The sequence below is a fragment of the Corvus brachyrhynchos genome, unplaced genomic scaffold (assembly GCF_000691975.1).
Source record: "Corvus brachyrhynchos isolate BGI_N302 unplaced genomic scaffold, ASM69197v1 scaffold279, whole genome shotgun sequence".
Lineage (NCBI taxonomy): Eukaryota > Metazoa > Chordata > Aves > Passeriformes > Corvidae > Corvus > Corvus brachyrhynchos.
In genome coordinates this window covers 8,786,743-8,798,382 of record NW_008246060.1, presented here as the reverse complement: position 1 = coordinate 8,798,382, position 11,640 = coordinate 8,786,743, and positions in this window count along the sequence as shown.

The following is an 11,640-nucleotide window of genomic DNA, read 5'->3' as shown; positions in this document are numbered from 1 at the left end:
CTCCTGCGGGATGAGACAAATCAGTAAAGTAGTGCCTTTCCCAACCGCAGCTGTACATCGCCATGAGCAGTGGCGTACGGAGGTGTGATGGAAGATGTTAAAGCTGAATATATCGTCCAGAACAGTTTTTTTGGAAACTAGTGTTTAGAAAGCCTGCATAACTCTAATAGGTGACTGAAGAAAAAGGTCCTTACTGTGGAGCTGTGGCTCTGAGAAAAGCTGAGGATGGCAGGTGTGCTACTGCCATTTTCCACCTGGGTGTTTAGAATAAAAGTTTGTACACTGGCAGAGAGGTTGGCGCATCCCGACTGCCTCTGGAATGAGGCTGGGGCACTCCAGGAAAAGAGCCTGCCGCGAGCTTCACGTGGCTACCACTGATGTGCTTCCAGATGCAACACAAATAAAAAAGCACACCCTTAGGTAAAGTGCAAGTATATATACACAGAAAAATTGAGTTTATATTTCAAAGTTGTTTCAACAAACTCAAAAATGTTTTTGTTTAGTCTCATGTTTTAATTATTTGTTCCAGACTTTCTGCTTACATAAATTGCTTTCTTTGGTGCTAGACTGAGGCTATGTCTCTTTGTTTATAAAGTTAAAATGCTTTGAAGTCAAGACATTTGAGGTACAAAGTGTTGTTCTCTTTTGTAATGCTGTATACTCTGCTGGTAGTAATATATCAACAATCAGAGCCTCAAAGAAGTGAATTACTGAGAGTACAAATCATTTTACGTGACATTTCAAGGCCAATCTGCATGTCCTGCTGCTAGCTGAGAAATTGTAGTTGGACAGGCACACTCTACCCATTTTAGAAGTAACCAGGCTAAAAAGACAGTGACCTTCAAGCAAAAAACTTTCAGATCTTGAACTGCAAATTTCTTAATTGGGTCTGACTCTGTTTTAAGACGTTGTATGGACCAGCTGATCACAGGTGAATTTTTGCCTTGGATTTTCACAGCCCAAAACATCAATTTGTTGCACTATTGAACTGAAAATTGAACCTTGGCAACAATTACCCTGAGCCTTGGCATTCCTTCTCCAGTACCAGCTCTGATTTTTCCAGTACAGCTCTGGATATGCCTTTTCCCTGCTCTCCTGCCTCCATGTGGTCCCTACATCTGCCACGGGGCTCTGCAGCCACGCAGAGCCTGCATCCTATGCTAGCCATGGGTAAGCTGCCAGACGTCGGAGAGAAAGGAGCCGCAGCATCAGGAAGGTGTGATTTAAGAGCTCTGGGATGCAGGAGGACCTTCACTGTGAGCTGTAAATGGTGAAAGAGGAAGGGACTTGGAGGTAGCTGTGAGTTAGGAAACCTCCCCGTGGCAGGAGAGGGAGCTGGTTCTGTTGCAGGGGACCTGAATGAGGACAAGCTTGTTTGACTACAGGTGCCATGTTTAAATGAGAGAGATTTGAGGGCCTTGCTGCAGAAGGTTATCAGTACCTGTTGCTTGCTCTGTCTGTGGTGAAGATGTCCTGCAGCACAGCTGGAAATAAAATCGCTGGTGGTTTTGACTTGAGTTCAGTGCAATCATATCAGAGGATAATGCTGACTCCAAAGCATTTGTTATTTATTAGCTGGCTTAGCGAACGAACCCCTAAAATTCAGTCATTGTTGGGAATAATAGAGTTTAAGAAGAATGGAAGATAACTTGGTCAGCAGCACACCTGATCATCTCTCAGGAATTCAGCAAAACATTCAGGTCCCAAAGGCCCCAGGAAAGAGCAGTATAAATGAGCAGGTGACCAAACTTCAGGCTCTAAAACTACCGCTCCAGTCTACCTCTCCCCCCTGAGGGGGCAATTCTTCATTTGGATTGGTAGCACTCCACGCACTTTGCTTGGTGTTAGCCTGTGTTCACTATGGATATATAGATTTTTGGGGTTAAAACCCAGGTTGTGTGTAAATATCAGGTCCCTTCCAGCAGCCCTTGCTGTGAGTGCTTTGGTGTGTGTGTGTTTCAGCAGAGCACCTGCAGGGCTCTGAGAGGGCTTCTCCAGGTGTCCTTCCCCATCCTCTCCTAACACAGCCACTGCACCTGTGAGCGAGCAGGTGTAGGGTGAGGGGACAGGCACAGTGACCTCCCTGTGCTGCTGCTCCTTGGGGCATCTCCATACAGAGGCTGGGCAGGGCTGAGACCCACCCCGGCACATGCTGGAGAGAAACCCTCCTTCACCAGGTGGGAGGGAGCAATGGCTTCATGGCTCCCTTCATTTCTTTTTTTTTAGGAAGCCACATTTCTTTTCACAGCCATATCATGGCCCAGAGGTCTGAGGTGTTGTCTTGGGGTGACTTTATGATGTGTATCCCATATCGCTGCCCTATGCCCAGGAATTAGTTTTGTGCCTTTCTATGCCTTTAAACTGAGCCTGAGAGGGGGGAGGAAAAACTGAGCAAAACTTCTTCAAAGCAGTTTGCAGCTTGTTCAAGGTCACACAGAGATAGAGATGGCTCTCTGTGTTCAGCTGGGGCAGGAGAGCGAGAGCAGAGTGATGCACCGGGCTTGCTTTCTTCCCAGGCAGCTTTCGGCCAGTTTTTCAGCTCCTTTTCCTCTGGAGAGTTGAACTTTTGTTTTCCTGGGACTTCGTTTTTTTCCCCTTTTCTCTGCTGGATGGTTTCAACATCAGAATACATTGGGAGGACTTTCCACCGAGGCCTTGGCCCTGGAGGTGGGCCCACCACCCTGTCCCGGCTCCAAGGAGGGGGAGAGAGAGACTACGGAAGGACTCTGAAATTTTTCCAGGTTTTCTCTCTGCAGTGAGAGGCTTCATTGTTTAGCATTAGTATCCTTTTCCTGTGTATTTGTTAAATAAATAGTTTTATCTCTTTCACTTTCCTTCGAGGAAAATTCATTTTTCCCCTGAACCTGGTGGGGGAGGGCTGGTTGTAACCTGCCTTTTATCAGAGGATATATTTCTAAATTTGGCCAAACCGGCACAGGGGTGCAGGGGTGGACCAGAGGTATTGTGTCACTCCATCCTTCCCCGACAGGTCACTATTTTTAACCACCCTTGAGAAACATTGGTGTGAATTTTCATTCCTTTTTACCAGCCAGGACAAAAACCACTTAACTAGGCAAAATAACTGACTGTGTCTTTAAGTTGGGATCAAGGGGAAGTTAAAAATGTGCAGATACAGAGGTTTGGAGGGGGTGAGGGGAAATTTTGTCACCGTTCTCATTTTCACTCACCTCCTACTTAAAATTCATCCAGGAAGGTAGGTAGGCAGGAGAACACAACAGCTGCTAAAATTACTAGGTGGGAATCATTTTTAGCAAGCGCAAGTGTCTTGTGGTTTTCCTGCTCACGCTCTCCCCCTCCACTCCTACCTCATCCCCAGCTGGCTGCACTTTCCTCCCGAGAGGCTTTCGTGTCGCTGGTGTCTCTCTAACAGGGGCCAGCCCAAGGCAATCTGTCAGCGATGTGTGGCAGCTGCCACGCCGGCCCCCGCCGGGACCGGCCGAGGAGGAGCCCTGGCCTCGGCTCCGCGGCCCCAGGGGGACTCGCTGCTCCGACCCCAACACTGGCACAGCTGACACGAGACCCTTGGAGATGCAGAGGAGTGCGAGGAGGAGGCAGCAGCTGCTAGTGTTTAGGTTTTGCCAGAGCAATAAATTTTGCATTAGTACTAAACAGTGCACGCTCCAAATGATGCAGTGTCTTAGGGTTTTTCTTCCCTGCCAAAAGTCAGTGTTTGGTTAGAATTTTATTTTTTTGGAAGCAGTGTTGCTATTAACTTGATGGTTGCCAAGGCCAAACAAAGTGCGAAGTGTCCTTTGAGAAAGCTGCATGATTCTGTACATTAAAAGCTGGGGGATGCCAACATGCAGTCTCAGCCTCGCAGCCTCTCACATGCTTTGCTGATGTTGCCAGGATCCTATAAACGCTTTTCTGCTTTTTTTTAAGAACATTTCCTTGCCTAAACTGCAGAAGCTCAAGCTTTGCATTCTTTGGTCTGATTCTTACTTGGTAGGGGATTGCACAGCTCATGGGAGGAGTGTGCAGCGGCACCAAGGAGGGCTGGCTGGACAGGGTGGAAGGGTCATAGCTCGAGCCAGAGCAGAGCTACACCCAAGCGCTGGCTGCAGCCCGGGTCCCCCACCCCGAGCGCACCATGACGATACAGAGCTGTTAACCCGCTAACCCTGGGCCCCCTGACTCACTGCTGGATGCAAACAATAGGCTGGCCCTGAGCAGTGGGGAAACAATGCCGGTGGGTGTCGGCAGCGTTGGTTACCGGGGGCTGACAAGAGAGGTCTTTGAGATTACTCTTGGGTCTTTGGCAGCACCTCGGATTGAGAGCTGGGGCCAGTTTTGCAGGGCACAGTGTACGTACTCCAGGTCAAGCAGTTCCTGGCTGAAAGCCTCCTGAAAAAATATCCCTTGGCTTGGATGCCTCCCTGCTTGCTCTTGCCACCACCCTCTCTCCTCTGTGTACAGCCGGTGATGTCAAGCAACAGAGCAAGGAAGCTGCAGAGAGAACCCTGCCTTGACTCCTGCTGTCAGGCCACACAGATCAGTCCCCTGAGACACCTACTCCCTCCACCCCAAAGCAGAAACCTGGAGAAAGCTGCAATTTAGTTCACTGCTAGAACATGTGGTCGTGACTGTGGCTCCCCTGGGTCAGTGGGTTGCAGGCAGAGTTTTGTCGTGCCCTGTGAGGATGAAATGTGCTCAGATCTGCTCTCTGAAAGCGTGGCTGTCCTCCGGAGCAGCAGTGTACTCACAGCCTCAAGGTTCTGAATCCAGGGCTGCAGGCTGTCGGCCCTGCAGGTGTTGCTCCCCAGGGGTGATGTGAGATGCAGGTTGTGGCCTTGCTGCCTGTCCTTCCCCAGCCGTGGGCTGGCGGTGGGGCCAGGCAGCGTGGTGGGGTCAGGGGGATGTTATGGTGGCAATGGTGTCACTGCTGCAGGTTGTCACAGGGAATGGTGAACACATGTGCTGCTTCTTGTGCTTTGACTTGGGCATTCAGATGCCTGAAGATGCACTCCCCCTGATATCCAGCTGGACTTGCCCTGCACTGAAGAAACTCTCCCAGTCCGCAGCAAGAGCACACCATTCCTTCGACTGCCTGAAATCACATCTAAATACCATCTTCTTTCCAGTCAACCTACCAGTGAAAGGCACACGTTGCTGAGAAACTGAACTGCTGGCATGCACAATGTTCGCTGACCATCACCAGTGTGTGCCCCTCATGCAGTAGATGTGCCCTCAGTGGGGGAGGCCAGGGAGCTCAGGTTCTCTGCCTTTGGCTTGTGCTGTTCCCACCTGCCTCTGCAGGGAGTCTCCTGGCATGGTTGCAGCTCCTGGGCTCTTGTCACCGACACATCTTTGGAGGGCGGAGGTGGACGCAGCTGCCCTGGCTCCGAGCTGTGCTCCCACATCCCTTTGGGTTGCAGGCTTGCTCCCCTCTGCAGGAGGGTGGCCTGTCTGTCTGAAAGCATCAGTCCCAAATCACTGCAGCTAAAAAAGGTGCAAGAATTTAATGTGTGGGGGAAAAAACATCCACTCTCTGTTAAATGCTTTCCTTTGACTGCAGAGTGAGCAGGATCACACAGAGCTTGAGGACTCACAGCACGAGACACCAAATGGGAGATCACCAGTGGATTGGCTATCTCTGGGGTGGCTGCTGTTACAAACTACTTGTTGGGACTCACTGTGTCATGTTGGGTCAAGGCAGGGCAGTTCATTTTTCTAGTGCTTTTATTCATTGTGTTTCTTTGGCTGTTGTTTTGAAATTCATTGAAAAAGTGGTTTAATGCGCCTGGAGTTTGGAAAATAGTATTCATGTGCACAGATGCAGGAGTGCATAAAAAAGGAAAACTAGATATTTCCTTTAGTTGTAAGGATGACTTCATTTCTGGGGTGAACTGGAGGATTGTGTGATGGTTAGCTACAAAAAGCATAGAAACTGGAGTGGAACAGTGGGCAAGATAATTACATCTTGCTCTTCTCCACCTTTTCAGCACCATTCCCTTCATGACAAAATGAAAGGAAATGGGTTTTTTTCTTCACAATAATACAAAATAATTTTCCAGAAACCATCCTGGCCCAGACCGCCTTAAGCAGAGTTATAAAACTGCATCTGGTTGAGCATACAATTCGCAAGAGAGGACGGCCAAACTGTACCCTGACAGCTGGCTGACATACCCTTCCTGTGGGGTCCTGCTGCATGCAAACCCAAAGCCGTGGCTGGCCCCTATTTGTACAACCCCCTTCCTGGCCATGCTCAGAAATGTGGCTTTTGCAGTTCGCAGCTAATGCTCTTCTCTGCTGTTATGATCTGACTCCTGACAAAGGTGGAGGAGGTGGAGGGAGGCAGGGGCTGGTTACCTTTGTGGGTGGACAGCACAGCAGCATTTCCCAGATGTTGATGATGTTTTTACTCCTATTTAATTACTTGCCTCATTTAATGAAGTTTATGTCATCTCCTTCCATTGCTGTTTCAGAGGGTGTCTGAGGAGCAGGGTGGTGGGGGGCACCTCCATCCACCAGCAGCTCAGGAGGGAATGTTCTTTGCTGCCAGTGTCACACCTGAGGTGTGACAGCAGCATCCTGCATTGTAGGGGAAAAATAACATTTTCCTTCCACTTTCTGTTTCGTTGCTTTCTAAACACAAAACACAGGTGAAAGAGCAACGGTGTCAGATTGAAGAGAAACAAAGCCACAGTAACATACACCAGAGTGCCAGGTGGGAGAGTGAAACAAACTTGGAAACTGAGGGTTCAATATGGATGCAGTACATTAGAATATAGAAGAAAATATTTTATATCCGTAGGAGAAGAGTTGACACATTATTTAAGAAAAAAAAAATTGAGATAAGCCAAACTTGAATGTACTTCAGGAGCCACAAAAATTTAAAAAAGAGAGCAATGCTACGTTAGCTGGGAGATCAGCTGTGTATCTGAGCCTGTAGCTGCAGAGGAGATATGAACAGAGCACACAGCTACCTGCAACACTGCAGGGCTCTAAAGCTTCTCATCCCCATGTCCCCTTTCCTCCTGCCAGTGCAGGCTCACAGGTATCTTCACACTGCCTGAGCCTGAGCTGTCCTGCTTGCCCACAGCGAAGGGCCCTGCAGACCTGGGTGTAAGCCTTTCCCTTTCTCCTGCCCACTGGAGCTGGGGGGAAGGCACAGAAATTAGGATCTTCCAGCATGGCTGGGGAGCTGGGCTGGTGGTTCACATCCAGCTGACAGTCTTCTGCAGTGCTGAGGGTGTGTCAGCACTGCCTCCTAAGCTTTTAAATGTAACTTGAAGCTTACAGCATGAGGGTTCTGCCTTGCTTTCAGTAGGATTTTGCAGCCATTGTTACCCCACCTAAGAGACCTCTTTTCCTTCTTTTCCTCCTTTTGGGGCATTTGCAGTATGGCCCATTCCACCTTTCCAGAGGCTGCTTCTGTTCCTCAGGAATGAAGCTGACAGTTTTTCAATGGCTACTTACAGCCTGCAGATAACACAGGTTTGTTCCTTGTTTTTCTTTGAGAGCAGGGCCCCTCAAAGAGCAGGCTGAACTCTGTATCAAGGAGTCAAAGGGTTAAAATAATATTGCCCAAGTGTGTCATTGCTGACTAAGGTCTTGGGCTTAACAAAACCCCAAACTGTTCCTGTTCCACTGATGTAATTCGTTATCCTGAATTTTCCCCTATTTTATTATTTCAGTATTCCTCTGTCAAAGGCACAGCTTCAACATGTATTCTTCTGTTGTTCTCTCAAAACCTGGAAGAAATATGAGTTGCATGATAAACCAGTTCTGATCTTGTCTGTATTTGACATCATTCACCTGGTGAGCCTGTTTTTTTTTTTTAGTGCTGAGGTGACTTCTGTCCCCTCTCCAGGTGTCTCTAGCTCATTCCCTCCTGTCTAGTCATGTAAGTGGGATGTGCTGGGAAATGGCAGTGGTCCCAAAGTGGGAAAAGTTACTTGAAAAATCACTATGAGTGTGGTGAAGTAGTGGACCAGGCTGTCCTGAGAAGATGTGGATGCCCCATCCTTGAAGGTGTTCAAGGCAAAGCTGGATGGGGCCCTAAGCAACCTGGTCTAGTGGAAGGTGTCCCCACCCTCGGCTGAGGGGTTGGAACTAGATGGTCTTTAAGGCCCCTTCCAACCCAAACCATTCTGATGCTATGATTCCCTGACTTATGGCCGTGTGGTGTGATCCTTAAGCTGATACAGACTTTCAGTAAGCAGTGAAATTTTTATCCAGTTCCAATCCAGTGTAGCTTACTAGGACAAGGCTCTCTCCTCCTGGTGAAGCATTTAATTTTCAGCCAGTTATTTCTTGGCTTTTTTTGAGTAGTCTTACAGCTGGGTCATCCCAATGTTAGGGTCCCAGTGCTGAGCTGGTTTCATTGATACCAACAGACCCTCGGCATAAATGAGGACAGAGAGTATTTTACATGTATATTGTACTACCTGGCACAGAGCAATGGAAAACTGGAAAAACAAAACCACAGGCTACAGAGCAGAATGAGTTAAAACAAAAAAATAACTAGGTCCTTTATTTTAGGAAACTCTCCAACAACCTCTAGTATGCATTAGTGAGATATCAACTTTCTGCCTTGCAGAAAGAACTATAAAATGTTATATCTTAGCCCTGCACACTTTAAAGTTCCTTGTCCTTTATTGCAGCCACTGGTTTATTAAAACTGGAAATGGACCTAGACTAAACTTCTGCCCAACTATGTCTGAATGGCTGCATCCAAGCCCTGCATCTTTTGAAAACTGGTTTCTAATGTTTAAAACAAACCCAAGCCCAACACAACAAAGCAAACAGCTTCTCATTTCTCCTCCCTTAACTTCCTCCCTGAACAAAAATCCTTGCATCTGGACATACAAAGCCATTAGGTTCATGGGGTAACTCCTTACCCACTACTGTTAAAGGCAAAATGCCCAGTGTGGTTAGCAGTGTCTCAGGATTAAAACTCAGTGCCACCTGAAACTCTTCCCAAGCGTATATGATCAATATTGAGTTTGAAAGTATATATGTATTTATTTTAGGTCTACTGATGTGATTTGTTCTGTTTGTAAGACTAACTGGCAGTAAAAGGTATTAATTCCTACCACTTTTTTCCATATTGTCCTTCTCTTGTCCTTGTAGTTTATGGTCTCTATTAAGGAATGTTGTCCTCTGGATTATTTTTATTGGCTTTGCTTTTTAATAATCAGTATTCATGCTTAAAACAGCAGTTTTTCTGGTAACAAAATTCATAGATGAAAAAACACAAAGCAGCCCTTCTTTCCCTTGGACAGATTTGAAATGTGATTACTTTTATAAGTTATAAATACAGGCCTAGTAGTTGATGTTTAGTGGGAAACTCTCCCAGTGTCTTTCAGAGCCCTGTTTTTCAGTCTCCTCTGATAAGAAAACTGCTGACTCGGCATTTTAGGGAGCTGTTTCTTGTGCTCTGTGTTCCTGCTGTAGCTGCCAGGGGTTAGCCAAGCTCCAGACTGCAATGTGGCCAAACCAGGAGCTGCCTGTGCTGCTGGGCTGCCTTCTGATGGTAACACCACACTGGTGGCTGCTGGGTTCTGCCCATGAGCTGCTGGATCAGGCGAGCTTCGGGCCATTGGGTTGTTGTCCCCTGGATTCTGCTCTTGGTGGCACCTCCAAGAGCAGAATGGTCTGGGAGGGGGTATGTGACAGCCTTTACTGCACTTAGGTGCAGCTCATATCCTCACCATTAGGTCATCCAGGACAGAAGTTAATGACGGCTGCTTTTTATGGGTATGGCTCCTGCAGAGAGTTTGTTTGAGAGGAGGTAACACAGCTCCACACTGTTACATATTGTCACTTTTTCCCATGGTAAGACGCTGGGATAAGTCTCAGGCTTAGAGGACGCAGCCCCTGGGTGAGCAGGGACTGGCCAGCTCTTCCTGCAGATAGCTGGCTGCTGGCTCCGTCTCCAGGCTGGCTACTGAGGCAGGGGTGGCTTGAGGAGAGATAGGAATCTTTAGTGATAAATGAATGGGGGGAGAAAGGATTCTCTAGTGATAAATAGGTGGGATAGATATCTCTACTGGTGAATGAGTGGCTTCAACTAAAAGCAGCCACTGACAGATACGACTGAATTACTGCATGAGTTTTGTAAAGCAAAGGGAAGGGTTTGAAGTGATTGAAATGGCATCTTTAAGCCTTGATTTGCAATACCAGTGTTTTTTCTTGACCTCATTTTGTGAGATCCTTTTGTACCAAAGACCAAAGAGCATTCATGGACCCAAAGGTTTCCTGAAGGGTTTGTAATTTGGCAAAGGTGCCTCTAAATGACCTGGCAGAAGTACTTGCTTTTGAGCAGAATGTGCTGGTCTGTTATTGGGGTTCCCTGCCAGCCTGTGCTAGGTATTTCTTTTTTTTTTCCTTCTCCGTAGTCTGTACCAGCAGAGGAGCAGCCCAGGAGACTTCAGTGGGGAACTAAAGTAACCCTTGTCAGATAAAAAAGAACTGTAAAAGCACTCTGATACTAGCGAGTGAGGGCCCAGGAAAAGAGATGATGATCCAACTCAGAGCCTGCTTCAGTAACTGAAAAGAAATAGTAAGAAACCTAGTATTTAAAATGGAATTAATTTTCACTTTGGATTGTGGTCAGATTGGAATCAAGTTTAATTCCTTCAAGCTATGCTTCCCCTCAAACACCATTAGTCTTTAGAAGCTTTCCTAGGGAAAGCCAGTTCATTTGTCTCGGAGCACATCGCACTGCTGGGCTTTGTCTCAGTGGAGAGGGAAGGCTGGGCTGTAACTGCAGTCTCTCCTAATGAACTCATACTTGTCACACATCCAGGACTAGATGGGCTAGTCTGCCCCTCACACCCACCCAAAATATAGCTGTGTCCCAGGGAAATGACCTCCACCCTGGGCCCCTCCAGGCCTGGGTGATGCTGAGGTATGCACAGGCAGATGCATCCCTGCCCCGGGACTGCGGGGACCTACAGGGGTTTTGTAGTCAGAGGCATTTTACCAGGTTTGGGACATTTAACCAATTCCCAGTCAATTCTTTTCATCAATGCCAATATAAAATCACTGCTGACAAAACTTATGGACAGAATGATGTTAAACAGGTAATGATGATGGCAGGAAAATCTGGGACAATAATGAGAGTGACTTGATGGTTTTTATACAGCCAGCTGCAAAGCTGTACTTCTGCAAGCATGGAGGCAGCATGTATAGCGTGAGCATTGCATCCTAAAACCTGCTTGTCCAAAGGAGTTAAGGGCTGCTGTGGAGTCAAAACCCAGCACAAGCTTCCATTATGGTGCTGTGGCAAAAGGGCCACTGCAATTCCTGGGAATAGGAAGCAGAAAGAGGGGAAGTTTAAACACAGACACAAACAAAAGTATGCTCTTTTTGGTTCAGGGACTGCTTTCAAAACACATTGAAAAATTAGGCAAGTGACAGAAAAGAGCAGCAGAAATTATTTGGAGTGAAAGAAAATTACTTAGGGACTTTTTTGCTTAAAGGAAAATAAAATGGGAGGGAGGGAAAGAAATATCTAAGAGTGACACTATATAGGTGGAATGTGGGAAAAAATTACCAGGTACTTAATTTACTGTATGAAAGCACAAAAAGACACACCTGGAATTTGAGGTGTGCAAATTAATACAGGAAATGAGAATAAGTACCTCTCTTTGAAGATACGCTGGAGGAGTT